Here is an 8,311-nt window from a genome sequence, read left to right as displayed (position 1 = left end):
TTTGATTTGTGTGGCTTTGAGCAAGTCACTTAACCTCTCTGTGCTTCAGATTTATTATTATTTGTGAAACAATAATGAGGAAGCTAAAGAGACCATGGGATATGTTTTTGGAGCAAATAGCTTTAGAAAATCATCAGCTCTGCAACAATTCTGGAATTAGCTCACGTAGACCAATTCTCTACTTTACTTTCCATCCTTTTTCACAGCTCTTCCTTCAAGGGTGGAGGGCTCGCTGCCTTGGCCCCAGCATTTTATGCATGTGATGTTCATTTTAGAATGATTTTAAGGACAACTTTAAAAGGGAAAAGTAAGTACAGAATAATAACCTAAAGTGGTTTTTGTTAGGAGAAAACGGTGTGCTTTGTGATGATGGTGTGGGAGTGTGGGGATGAGCTTTGTGGGCTGAGCAAATCATGCACATAAGTTCAGGGATGCTTCTTGTGCCATGCCTCGTACTAGAGACGCACAGCTAGGTGTCCTCCACTGCTGAGTACATGGAGACGTAAGAACTGGACCTCTTGTACCCTTGGCAGAAGACAAGATTTCAAAAAATAATTAATTTAAAATGTAGAATCCTAAAGACATGGTCTTAGTAAATGTAAAGGAAGTGACACAAACCATCCATAGTTAAGTGGCAAAAGGAAAGCAAAAGCACAGTTAGAAGGCATAGAAATGTGAAAATGTGCCAGTGATATGTAGGGAGGCCCATAAAGTGTGATAATTTAGGAGAAAAGAATTTCGATGTTGAAAAGAGACCTGAGTGGTTCTGAAGGGATTCCAAAGTTAATACTCAAAGTCCACTTTACATTAAAGCCAGGAACATTACTGGAAAATCATTTGGACTCTTTAGTTTAAGAGCAAAACCGTATGTATAGAAAAAGGCCAAAGTTTTCTAATTCAATAGGACCTTTCATGATTTGCAAGATTCAAGGCAATCTATTCCTGCTCTAACCCTTGCTGACTTGTAACCATGTGCAAGTTATAAACCCCTCTTTGTGATTCAGTTTTTCTCATAAGTAAAATAGGGAAAATAATAGTGTCTATCCCCAAAGTCTTTGTAAGAATGAGATGAAGAGGATACCTGAAAAGAGTGTAATAGTGAACACTCATAGAAGATTAGCTGATATTATTATTATTATAATCACTACTACAATTATTATTGTCATCATTGAGAGATGGTTTGAGAGAATGGACTTTGGAACCAGATTGCCTGGCTTTGAATCTTGGCTCCGTCACCTGCTACTTGTGGGTCTTTGGTCAAGTTACTTAAATCTCCAGGTTTCTGTTTCCTCATCTGTACAATGGGAAGAATAGTACTTTCTTCATGGAGTTACTATAAACATGAAATGAACTAATGCATGTGAAGAGTGCACAACTGTACCTGGCTTATTATGTCATTATGATGATTATTTTTCTGACCTCATCGTAGCCCACTCTACCATCAGCCACACTGACTGACGTTCATGTTCTGTTTCTCATGTGCATCAGGAACTTAATGCTTCCGGTTCTTTGCCCTTGTCACCTCTTCAGCCAGGCCTTCCCTGCCTGACCACACTGTTTTGCTCCCTACCCACAGGCATTTCCTAAGTCCATTCCTGTCTCAGTTTTGTCCTAGCATTTTCCACCTGCAGTTGTTTTTGTATATGTATTGCTTCCCTGTTTATTACCTGACTCCCCACCCTTACAGAATAGAGTCTACATGCCTTATTTGCTACTGTGTCCTGGCACCTAGGTCAACACCTGGCAGATAGTAGGCATTCCAAAATAGTTGTCAAATGAATGTGTGCAATTGTGATAGAGTGATCTGGAGATCAGTAAGGACCACTTCCTGTCCTTAAAGACAGTCTAGAATAGGGCTGTTCAAAATGTGGCCCATGTGAGTGACTCTATCATCCTGGGTCCAGTGTTGGTGATGATACACTCTATCTAACAAGGATATTTAGAGAATAAATGGGGGGTCCTGTTAATAATCACTTCTGGACTGCAAGCAGAAACTGGGATAACCCACAGTAAACCTTATCCATGAACCAGCTGCATTAGAACTACAAATGGGGGGGCGGGGAAATGGACTAACAAAAATGCAGGTTCCTGGGCCTCATCCCAGACCCACAGCATCAGGATCTTTATTTTAGGAAATGCCTTGCATGATTCTGAGATCTGCCAAACAGGCCAGAGTTTGAGAACCAGTGGGGCTGGGAATTAGAACATCCTCCTTTGAGGGCTTTGTCCTCAACCCAGGAGGCTTCCCAAAAGGTGTTAAATACTTAACACTGTTGTGTGGGGGCTGCAGTGGCTGCTGTGTGGGAGCCAAGTGCTCATTAGCACTTGTATAGGAACCTCTGCCTGTTCTTGAGAGTTAATTTCTTGGCAAACAATGAGAGTCTTCATAAAGCACTTCTGCGGAGTGAGGACAAATTTGGGGTAATGTAGTGCAAATTGTAGGAAGTGAGTACATTAGCACGAAAGAGATTTAGTAAGCCTGGAAAAGAGATTTAGTATGTCTGGCAAAAAGATGTAAATTTGGGGGAAACAAGGTGAATATGGTAATAAAAATAAAGGCCAATCACGGTTAAACCTCTTCTTTTTAGAAAATAATGCTTTTGAGAGAATATGTCGGAGTCTGTAGATCATACAGATACCTGTAAAATAGGAAATGTTTTGTGGACTTTGCTACATGTATCTTTGCGTTGGTGGCACCGACAGTATTTTTTGGTAATAGGTAATAGTGGCGAAGTAAATAAAGCCTTTAACCCGCCCTCTGGCCCTCTGACTTTCTGATTTCTCACTTCTATCAAGAATTTTCCTCATCCATCCATTTCATCTCCCTATAATGGGAGTGAACTACTAATTGTCCTTTTGGGTTTCCCTCATGGCATCATGAATCTTACCACTCTTCCATACTTTTTTAACATTTTCAAATGCATTCCTCTTTTGAGCATCCCTGATACAGAAGGATAATGTATGAATTTATACCTTTATCAATTTAAAAGTCTTGCAAGCATGCGGTCTTTTTTTTTTTTTTTTTTTAAGATTTTATTTGACAGAGAGAGACACATCGAGAGGGGGAACAAAAGCAGGGGGAGTGGGAGAGGGAGAAGCAGATCTCCCGCGGAGCAGGGAGCCCCATGAGGGGCTGGATGCTGGGCTTGATCCCAGGACACTGGGATCAGGACCTGAGCCAAAGGCAGACGCTTAACGACTGAACCACCCAAGCGCCCCAGGCTTGTTTTCTTTTTTTTTATAGTATCAATAGCAAGTCTTCATTTAGACTCCACTCTTTGTTAAATAGCTCATTAATGTTTTAATTTAAACAAAAATCATTAAAATCATTAAATCATAGAGATTCATTTTATATAGAAACATGTATAAGAGGCGAATGTCATTTACATACCTTGGTTTGTTATTATTTCCCATGAAAGAAAAAGAAATAGATGGAAAAAGTGTTCTTGTGAGGTCTTCATTTAAAATAATATGAAAAATAAGAATTCACCCATAGGCATGTTAAAACAAAGTCTAAAAGTGCACCTTCCTCTCACTGATTACTTTCAGTTTGTATATTTTATTTCTCACTCTGTGAGCCTAACCATGGGATTTGGCAACCACTCCAAGAATCTGAATTTTAAAGATAGGGGTAAGAGGTTGTAGTCATAGCTATTTCCAATTCCAGGAATGAAAATGCTGTGTGCGGAGTTCATGGAAATGGTTCCCATAATTATTTATATGTTAAACTTGCCATAATAATTAGAAAAAGACCCCAGTATCATTAGAAATTGGGTGTATGTGACTTTAAAAGTTTTTGGCTCACGGCCAGCCTTTCACCAGTATGCTGGCCACTTTGGGTAGCATTGGCAACTTCTTTCGCAGGTTTTCCAGTTGATGCCATTTCAAACAGCAGGAGGGTGACGTCTCTGTATTCAGAACACCTAACAATGCCTGTTCAAAACAGATTCCTGACTCCTTAAGCTTGCCTAGAAAGATTGTTTCTCTGAAATCTCCTCTAGAGACATGGAGCTATCTTAATTACTTCTAACATTAGCTGAGTATTTAAAATATTACATATTACAGTATCTAACTAGCTGTGTTTCAGGGCCTCCTCTATCCAAATAAATAAGCATCCATGTGCTCAGATAATCCATTATATCATGGCATTTGTCAAAAACAACTTCAAGTAGAAAATAAACTGTTTCTCAGTGAAACATTAGCCTCCTAATGGTAGACATGCTTGCTCTGGGAATCAATAACTTTAATCTAATCATTTCTGCAGTTTTGAGAGCCAAGCTGTTGTCGAGATGCTGGTTCTAGTTGAGGGAGGTTGCTTATATTTTGTAACATGGATCTCTCACCCTCTTTCCTCAGCACCTTTGAATTTACTGTAGTCAACTGCGACTGCCTTCAGGTTTTGGTTTTGGAACTGTGGTCTGGCGTGTGTTGGAAGTGTGACTTTTGCCGTAGTTCCAAGAGCATACTTGAGGCTGCTGTAGGATGCTGGCTGTGGTCTTTCTGGAGTTGGAGCAGGAAAATATACATTTAATAAAATCAGATTGAGCACCACCTTTTTTGTGATCCTTGTGGCTACCAATAAATACTTTTTTTGCTAGGTTTTCCTCTTGGATACAACTGGAGTTTAATTTTTAGTATGATATTAAAATTATATATAAACCAGTAATTTTTAATTAATGAGTACATTCCTATGAACTTTTCGACAAGAATAGGTGGTAAGATTTAGGATTTTGTCCTGATTCCAGGTTAGATAATTACAAATCACCTTACACAAACTTTCTTTTATTCATGATTATGATTTCTCCCTTCATTCCACTTTCCCTTCTAAAAATGGGCAGAAATTACTTAAAATTTTTATGTTTTATGGTTTGACTATCAAGGCCATGTAAAAATACCAGATGTTACATCTAAAATTTTTTAAACATACAAAAGGAGTATTATATCTGCTTGATACATGATTTTATTATTCAAATGGTATATATAGATTACATTTAATTCCTAAAATATTTTCCATTTCTTTTTTTCCTGACCCACCTAGGAAAGAAATCAAAATAATAACCACAAAGAATAATTTTTTTTTTTTATAAATTCCATTCCTGGTTGGCTGTTTCTACTCTGAAAGCAGTACGATAAAATACAATAATGAAGAAGATGGAAATTTAAGATTCATTTCATAAGAATTCCAAATTCTCCAAGTTTTATATTTAAAATGCTATTTAAGTAGGAAAATCATGACTTTTTGGCTTTTATATTTAAACATATATTTTGACTCATTTCTCTTAGAATTTAAAAACATATAATCTGAAATAATTTATTTTCCACTCATGTGTGTACAGTTTCTGTATTTATACTGATTGGCCCTGGTCAATCAAAGAAGAAATTCAGAGTCATGCATTATAGTTATCTGATTATCCAAACTTTCCTAAAATAGTGTAAAGGCAATTTAGAAAATAATGGAATATACATTGTTTACTCTGGGTAGAGTGCTAGAAATAATGAGTCTCAGAAAATAATATCAACACATTAGGTATTCAAGAGACTGGAGATGCAATACTAGGAAAAATATAATGATATAATATAATAATATAAAAAATATAAAAACCACAATCACAAAGACATAGAGGATAATGAAGAACAATTTAGACAAAGGACATTAACTATAATGTTGATTGTAGCAAAAATAACAAAGCAAAACTATGACTTTTGGCCCTTTGTTGGAAAAAAGGTAGAGGCAACTGAAATATTGGGAACATATGTAATTGAAAGAAATAAAAATACCTTCATGAAAATTGGAAAAATGAGTACAGGGCTATAGGCACCAACTACAAGGAGATAATGAGGGCTACATGGGAGTCGAATGCAAATACAATGAATTTTAAAGCAATGATGCTTTTTATTTGTATTAACTTCTATCAGTTAGCTTTTCCTAAAACAGAAGGCTTTGTATAGCAGGAAAGATGCTTTATGTTGTAATTTCTTCTGCTATAGTTGGATAGGGTTCAAACAGATTTTCAAATTAGCTAACTTGTGTTCAGGGCATATACTAAATACCTCACTATGTACATTTGAATTGGAAAGAAAAGCTGAAATACTTTCCCACATATATTTAGAGCTTTTAAAAACTATAAATTATAAACCAAAAAGTAGTTTAAGGAGTTTCAGAGAAGAGAGAAAGACACAGGTTTTATTCTAATGGACCACATAGCATCACTCAATTTTAAAATTTAGATTTTAATTGACACAGGTGAGCAGGGAGGGAGGTTGTCAGGCTGATATAAACTGCATCAAAGAGGAGAGAGATCCTTAGGGGTAAGAAAAACAAAAGGGCCTGGCAAAGAGAAAAGTGAAGAAGAAGAAAAAAAGACGGGATGGAGATGGGAAAAGGAAAGTGCTCAAAAAATGTTAAGTCCAGTCAATATTGAACAAATGGTTTCCTTATTTGGAATCAGCAGCCTCATCCTATTATGCCTATATCTTATAGCACATATCAAGTACTCTGATACTCAGTGGAGAATAAACTGAAGAAATGAACTTGGTAATTTACTCTACAAGGCATCCACAAGGGTCTTGGCACTGTTTGGTCTCTTTCATCCTTCCCCATCTCTCTGGGAGAAATAGGCAAACTGGGTCATGTTATCTCTGTCTGCACATCTGTCCAGTGTCCAGTGTCTTGTTAGGATCCGGCTGTATTTAGCTATTAGAACATGACAAACTCCTATTAAGGTTCTTAAGCTTGTAATTAAAAACAGATTGTCTGGAGAACACTCTGATGGCTCTGTGGAAAAACTCTCAACTCTTTACTAAATATGAAATGAAATGTTGCAATTAGTTGTGGACTGTGCCAGGGCAGCCCTTTCTCTGACCACATTACCAGGTTCTGGCACGGGGAACGGGTAAACGTTCCTGATGGTGACTGAGCTGTGCCTTCTGCTCTCTCAAATCTGCTGTAGTCATATCCCCCTGGTTCCTTTGGTCCTCATCTGCTCATCTGTGGTTCTGGAGGACAGGTAGGATAGCCTTGTACCCCTTTAGACGAATGTTCAGGGAGCGAGGGTTTGTTGCTCTCAGTGAAAACCATTGCAAGTTTGGTTGCCTCTTCTTTCCTTTGTTGAATGGGTTTGATCCCTTTACAGAATGTCTCTGTCATGCAGTTCTCACTCTGGGCATCCACTATTCTGCTCCAGCTTCTGCCTCCCTCTCCCTTTGGGTTTCATACCCAGCTGGGCCAGTCTTTCAGTCTTCATCTCTATTTTGATGACCCATGGTGCAGCTTCTCTTCACTCAGCGTTTTCCCAGGGTTGGAGAAGTGGGGGCTCTTAAATCATGGAGGGAGGACTGCAAGCTCTATGATCATTTCCTTTTAAGAAGGGTGCCTGGCTGGCTCAGTTGGTAGACTCTTGGTCTCTGGGTCATGAGTTCGAGCCCCATCGTGGGGGTAGAGTATAGTTGCAAAAAAATGTTAAATAAAGAAGGGTGGTTTTCAGGCCATCTGGCTGACCAGGAGGCTAGTTTTCCCTCACTCTGATTTCACTGGCCGTCTCTTTCTGACCCTCCCTCTTTCTTTCATGGCAAGGTCTATATCCCGTCCTAAGGATGTTGAAGCTAGAAAAGTCTAGTTGCCTGCAGGGCTACTTAGAAGGTTATGTCTGTTTCTCTCACCCAGATACGAACTGCCTCAGTGGTGTCTTTGCATACTATATGATCTTGGGTCAGGTACTTCACCTCCCTGTGCCTCAAATATATGGGCGTCTCTGTAGTATGTGGGTAATGATTCTGTAATACATGGGCAATTATTTCCACTTATTGTACGAAGTTGAAATGAGTTGTGTAAGGATGAGCACAGTATCTGGCACACAACAAGTGCCTTGCAAGTTTTGCTAGTTTTATTATTATTCTCTCAAGAACAGATTTATAAGTACAAGAGGGCACATATGCTTGTAGGATTTAGGTATAAAGAAAGACATTTTTAATTATTTCATGATCATAACATGTATATCTTAAAGTAAGAAACTTAAATTAGTTGCACAGCAACATATTTTATAATGACATCTTTAGGCTGTGAAATATGCTTTCCCCCTCCTGAAATAATAGTTGAAATAATGTGACTTGAATTTATTCTTCACCCACAACTACAGAATTCACTTTTTTTTAGAGGAAGGGATGCACTACTTTGATTATTATATTTGGGTGGTGAACATTTATTTCATAAAATGGGCCTGCACAAGATTTAGGATTCTTTCTTTCTTTCTTTCTTTCTTTCTTTCTTTCTTTCTTTCTTTCTTTCTTTCTTTCTTTCTTTCTTTCTTTCTTT

Source organism: Mirounga leonina, unplaced genomic scaffold, assembly GCF_011800145.1.
Source record: "Mirounga leonina isolate KUSES-001 unplaced genomic scaffold, KU_Mleo_1.0 Mir_115, whole genome shotgun sequence".
NCBI lineage: Eukaryota > Metazoa > Chordata > Mammalia > Carnivora > Phocidae > Mirounga > Mirounga leonina.
The sequence above is the reverse complement of the archived record's forward strand: the minus strand, read 5'-3'. Positions refer to the sequence as shown.